The sequence below is a fragment of the Bidens hawaiensis genome, unplaced genomic scaffold (genome assembly GCF_021521415.1).
Source record: "Bidens hawaiensis isolate Kalapana, Puna unplaced genomic scaffold, B.hawaiensis_p1.1 tig00041609_1, whole genome shotgun sequence".
Lineage (NCBI taxonomy): Eukaryota > Viridiplantae > Streptophyta > Magnoliopsida > Asterales > Asteraceae > Bidens > Bidens hawaiensis.
Genome location: NW_027497347.1, coordinates 131,210 through 138,259, shown reverse-complemented (window position 1 = coordinate 138,259; position 7,050 = coordinate 131,210). Strand labels below are relative to the sequence as shown.

General features: G+C 32.4%; 1 pseudogene; it reads left to right on the top strand.

Moving 5' to 3' along the window:
* The first annotated feature begins 333 nt into the window (after window positions 1–333).
* Window positions 334–2,909, top strand: LOC143592980 (serine/threonine receptor-like kinase NFP; annotated as a pseudogene).
* Window positions 2,910–7,050: the final 4,141 nt, after the last annotated feature.

The window sequence follows — 7,050 nt, the reverse complement described above, 5'->3', positions numbered from 1 at the left end:
TCTTTTTGTTTGATAAACTGATAAATATTTTAAAAAGATGGGTTATATACAGAAAGAATGAGTTATAACGTCATAGTTACGCGTGTTTTAAAAACTTACACCCTTGACCCAAGAGTAATTTAGTGGGCCCGGCCTTGTTGAGCCGCCATGGTCATCATATTTTGTATGGGTAGACTTTAGTGTCATGCTTGACCAAGACTTTCCTTTCTAGTACCATCAAACTTTGAATAGAGTCCCATGTGACTTCATTAGTTCAATTCAATGAATTCATCACTTATCTTCTCAAAACAACACCATCACAAAATACCAAAAAAAAAAAGAAAAGAAAAAACAATGAGACTCCTTTTGTTTTTCTTCCTTTTGCACCTTCAAAACTTCTTCAAACATTCATTCCCACAAGCCTTACCTCCAAACACCACTGGCTATGCATGCAATATTAACCAAACCACACCCTCTTGCCAAACCTACGCCTTCTTTCGACCCATGGGTCCGAACCAACTCGACTTAGCTTCAATAAGCGATCTATTCGCCGTGAGCCGCCCCATGATCGCGAAACCAAGCAACTTAACATCTCTAACCTCACCTCTTTCACCTAACCAAGCCCTCTTTATTCCACTCACTTGCACATGCAACTCACTTAACACAACTACAAATATATCATATGCTAGTATCAACTACACTATCAAGGCAGGTGACACTTTTTATCTTGTGTCCACTAGCCTCTTTCACAACCTCACAAGTTACCAATCAGTGGAGTCAATCCTACCCTTGTCCCTATAAACCTCACCATAGGCCAAGATGTAACCTTTCCAATATTTTGCAAGTGCCCCACAAAAACCCAACTTCAAAATAATATTAATTATCTCATTTCATATATTTTTGAACCATATGACACCATATCTTCCATAGCTTCAAGATTTGGGACAACAACAAACTCTATAGTAGAAACAAATGGTGATAATATTCGACCTTCCGACACCGTTTTCGTGCCTGTTTTGCGGCTTCCCGAGCTCTCACAACCTCCACCAATTACCGTCTCATCGGATCAAAAGCGTGACAGAAAAGGTGAGGTTATTGGATTGGGAGTTGGACTTGGAGTTTGTGGAGTTCTGCTACTTTTGATGAGTGGTTTTTGGGCATATAGAGAGTCTAAATGGAAAAATAGGGTAGAAAAGAATAAAAAAGATGTAGAGAGTAAGAAATTTGAAGTGGGAGTTGGTCTTATGGCTGATGTTTCAAATTGTTTGGATAAATATAAAGTGTATAGTATTGAAGAGTTGTATGAAGCAACAGATGGATTTGATGAAGTGTGATCCAAGGGTCAGTTTTTAAGGGTTGTATTGATGGGAAGTGGTATGCAATCAAGAGGATGAAGTGGAATGCTTGTGAAGAACTCAAGATCTTGCAAAAGGTACATATCACTTCATCTTTCATTCACTCAAGATTACTTCATAAAACATATTGACGATTTTTTGAAGTTAAGAAAGTTGAATTAATGATGAACAACAAAAGCATAGATAATTTTTTTTAGAATTCTCTCAAGTAGGAATAAAACATTACTTTATAGGAAAATTTAAGTTTAGTAGGTTTTTCAAATTTTACAAAATAGTTACAAATATTGAAATAAATAACATAAATAAACATGTAAATTAATTCAAAAGTGATATAAATGACTACAATAAAGAAAATGAAAGATTTAGAGATCATAAAATCGGGCTAGACAGTGCGTCAAGACTATTGCTTAGACTTAGACCGTGCATGGTGTGCGTTGTGTGTAGCCTAAAACACCACATAGCGCAGGCGTACACCGACCCCTGGGCGCTTTGGGCTTTATTTGGTGGGTGGCGCCTTCTACAAAACGGCGGATGAAGGAAGGATATTGGTCAATGAAAATATGCTTTTCTACTTTTTTATATGTTTAGGTCATAAAAAAAACATGTTAACAATACATTTTTTTTTCTTCAAATATGACAGTTAGAGAATGATTAGTCACTAGAAACTTACCTTTTTTTTATATTGTTTTAGATGGCCATAACTTTTAGTGTTTACTTTTCTTTTGAAGATAAATCATGGCAGTTTGGTGAATTTGGAAGGATTTTGTATAGATTCGGCTGATGCAAATTGTTATCTTGTTTACGAGTATCTCGAAAACGGATCTCTATATACAAAACTTCACGATAGCAAGTCAGAGAGGCTAAGTTGGAAAAGAAGGCTAAGAATCGCGATTGATATAGCCAACGGTCTACAATACATCCATGAACACACCATACCACGAGTCGTGCATAAAGACATCAAGAGTAATAATATCCTCCTGGATGCAGAAATGAGAGCCAAGACTGCCAATTTCGGGCTAGCAAAATCGGGATGCAATGCTATAACAATGCATATTGTGGGAACTCAAGGGTACATTGCCCCCGAATACTTATCCGATGGAGTTGTGTCTACTAAAATGGACGTGTTTTCATTCGGGGTTATTTTACTTGAGCTTATTTCGGGAAGGGAAGCCGTGGATGAAGCGGGAAAGGCTTTATGGGTAGAGGCATATGCCAATTTTAATGGGAATGAGGAGAATTATAAACATATGCTAAAAGGGTTTGTTGATAATGTTATATTGGTGGAATCTTGCACAATGGACGGAGTGATGAATGTTATGTCAATCGCTATTGCGTGTTTACATAAGGATCCTTCAAAACGACCAAGTATGGTGGACATTGTTTACGCGTTGTGTAAGAGTGATGATTTGTTCACCTATTTGTCCGAGGATAGCTTTTCACCACATCGAGTTTTAGCAAGATAGGTCTGTTTTGGTAATTGTTGAGTATTATATGGTATATGTATATGCACCTTAGATGATATCGACATGTTTTTCTTGAGAATAAAGACCTTAACACCATAATTCACGGTTTGAGTATTTTGTATGCATATGTAGATATCCGATGTGACGTTTAATCGTTTATTACATGTCTAAAATACTATCATTCAATGGGTTTGATATTTTGTATGCATATGTAGATATCCGATGTGACGTTTAATCGTTTATTACATGTCTAAAATACTATCATTCAATGGGTTTGAGGATTTATTAAGTGCAAGCCTAATACCAAAATGAAGCATAAGTTCCATGGTAAGATATAAGGTTGATGTGAAACTCCTAAAATGGTTGGTTTTAATTAAATATAACTCCTAAAATTTGCAGCTATAAATTCCATAGCAGAAAAATCCGTAGCTGATATTTTCATAGCAAAATCCGTAGTTAGAATAGTGATGTCTCGTTTTGTAGCAATAAACCGTCGCAGAATATGATTATGTAGCTGAAACCAATAGCAAATTAATTAGCAATGAGAGTTGTACCTATGAACCAAATCCATTGCGTGTTTACTACGGATTTGGTCGTTACAAATACATGTTTTTATAGCAATAATGATATAGGACCATCTAAGAATATTTTAGGAATTCGATATTAGTCTTAGATGATATTTCCATCATTTTAAGGGTCTTTAATCTAGAATTTTCCAAGCCTTGAAGCCTTTGGAAACTGTCGGAGAATCTTAACATTATTGAATTACACGCTTTTAAATTGTGTCTTTTAACATATTATAACCTAAAATTCAGAAGAATGCTTGAAGTACCACAATTCTAAATAGAAGCTAAACAAAAATAATAAAAATAGATGTTTGAACACACGAAATATAACCGGCCATTGCTTGCTCCTAAAAACTTGGGTTGAATAGTAATGAGGTTACCGACTTCTTAGATGGGACATCGGGTACATTTTTCTCGCAATGAAGCTATGTGTGTTATTGATTAAAATGGATACCAAAAGTAAACATGTTCGGGTGAAGGGTTGTTGTGAATAAAATTCCGCCTATTTGAGGCGTTGTAGAAAAGGGGTGTCACAGTTGGGGATCCAACAAGAATTTATTGTTGGAATGTATTGTACGTTGCAACACGAATTTGGAAAGAAATATGGTGTTCGGTGCAACATTAATGTAAGTTGGTGCGGTCGGTGTAATTGTCCTTTCCTTAAATCGAGCAAGTTTAAGTATAAGAAGGTGTTGTACGCCGTCATTTTTCGACATGTTGGTGGTTGTGGAAACCTAGAAATGAAAAGATATTGAGGGGTGACGACTCCGGTAGATAAAATCATTAAACACATCAAGATAACCACGTTTGTTTGGGTTTGAAACCGAGCAAGCCTCTTGTTGGGTTGAGATAGTTGGTGTAGATTTAATTGTATTTTGTTAATACTATTAGCCGTTTTAAAAAAAGTGAGTTCATTAGTTCTTGCTATTCATAATATTTAGAAAATACTTTAAATAAAAAGTGGTATAACAATTGTAAAGTTTATAAAAATGAAAAAATTTATGTATGAAACATTTTTAAAAATGATTTTTTTTAATCTTTATAGAATAAACAAAATGGGTAATTAAGACATTTACAACCATTTACATTAATTAGTTGTTGCATTTATTGCAACAAAATAAAATTAAAAACTCAAATATGTTTATGTCATACAAATAGTTGACTTTTTTTATTATGTTCATTTGAATTATCGACGGACCACTGATCGACCCTGTAATCTTTATATTTTAAGTATAAGATTGTGGGGTGCTAAGTTGGCATGTCTTTGGACGGAAGCTCGTATATTAGTCCGTCCTATCAGTCCCGACCTGCAACACCCTCTGAAAACTCATAATTTATGAGAAAACCCCATTACCTAATTTAAAACCTCTTATTTTATTTTTTCACACCCGAAACTCTCTATTTTAAAATAATAACCTCAACTAGTTGAACTGTAATCATTTTCATAAAAATAGTTGATAATTACAATTAATTTTATCTATCGAAAGAACAAAAGATTTGACATTTTATTCAGTTTTTGATTCTCATAAATTTAAGTTAGTTTGACACATAGTTATCTTAATGATGTAATAATTTATTAGCAAATATGATTTGCCGATCAATGAAAAAAAAAACTTAATTGTACATTTTATTACGCAATCATCTACATGCATTTGACACGTCTTGACTTATATTAATAAAGCAATATTATTTAACAGAGTTATTTTTAACACAATAAATAGCAAGTTTTATAATAACAACCGATTTTTGCATAATACTTCATTACTTTAGTTTTTTATGATGAGACATGAATATTTTGTTATATAAAGACATTGTATTATGACTTCGTGACTCGATTTTATGATTAAAAAACTATTAAAGAATACCGTTATAAAAACGCGCCATTTTCAAAGAATTACGATTTTATGACTCAAAAACTATTAAAGAATACCGTTATAAAAAACGCGCCATTTTCAAAAAAATCAATAAGTACGATTTAACAACATGCTAAAACGTATGCTTCATCGTGCAAAAGTTTATAAATATTATAACTTTACAGCTCGATTTTATGAATCGGAAGTTATTAAAGAATATCGTTACATAAATGCGCCATTTTTTAAAAGATTAAAAACTACAATTTAACATGCTAATAGGTATACTGCATCATCCAAAAACATATAAATTTATGTTATTCATAACTAACATTATATCAAGACTATATACATATACCATAAAGATGAAACTTATTTTTAAACATAACTCAATATCCTATAGAAGATCAACAATATATACATATTCCATAAAAGATGAAACTTTTTTTAAAACACAACTCAATATCCTATCGATGATCACATATTCATTGGTTAGAGTTTTCCGCAGGTCGACGGAAACGGTAAAGCCTCTGTGTGTTGCTTTGATTCGGTAATTCGCTTGTGGCTTGTTCTCCCAACGAATACATGTTAGAAGTTGGTGGTGTCGATGGAGACAGGTAGACTGTAGTCCAGGATACTTCTGGCCTCGGTGGTGGTGGTGGTGGTGGTGGTGGAGACTGGTTGATTGCAGATTCAGGCACTTCAGGGTTTGTAACGTTTGATTCTTCAGGTGAAACTTCATTTGATGTTAAAACTTGTGTTCGAGATGACCAGACTATGATCGAATCATCTTCTAGGTAAATATTTGATTCATGTGTTGTAGGCATAATCGTATGAATTAGATCGAATTCAGACTTGAAGTCTTGATCTTTGATGTATATAAAATTTGTGCTCATAGTTAATTGTAAAAGGTTGTAAAATTAAGAAGTTATTTGTGAAAATATTAGACCTTTGCTAGTGCTATTTATAAGCAAATTAAGGACCCTATGTGACATAAACATATTATTTAGCGGTGACATCTCCTACATATGTTACTTTTCTAAGAAATAATATTATATTTTTTAAAAGTTACAAAAAGCGTTAATTTTTATGAAAAACATTAATGCAAAAAAAAAAAACAGTATTAAACGTCACACATAAAAATCAGCACCGACTTAAAGCATGTCATATTCATGTAATTTACTTTTTTTAAGGCAAAAGCACTTTCTCACATTTAAAAACATGTGTTATAATACAAGGCCATTTACGAATTTTTCAAGACAAATATGAGAAAAATATGTTTAAACAATTAAAATTTTAATGATCTTATTAGATTATGATTTGGGTTGTGTAAATTTTTTTTAATATAAAAACGGCCTTAAACGAGTGGGTAATTGTATTTAATATTGAGAACACATATTTTTTAAGTATATATTTAAAAAAAGAGAACATATCATATAATGGAAACCAAATTTTAAAAGTGTTCCAATTAGGTCAATCATGCATATTTCCCTCAAATTTGATAACTAAATTTTCAAATCGAGTCTCATCGAATTTTTGTGCATCAGGAAAGAAATGGAGGATAAGATGTGGGAGTCGAAATTTGAAATATATGTAGTTAAATTTTAAAAAACGTTAATTATATTAAAATTCAATAATAAAAAAAAATTCATGTCGTCACTCAACGTCAACATTAATAAAAATATAAAAAGATTTCCTATGTGAAACAAAAAACTGCTAAAAAAACATTTTAAAACCTTTGATTTAATAAAATTGAAAGTTTAATTATTTATTATAACATTTTTTTTTTAAATTGAGTGACCAAATTGAAACATTTTTAAAACTTGTTTACTATAAT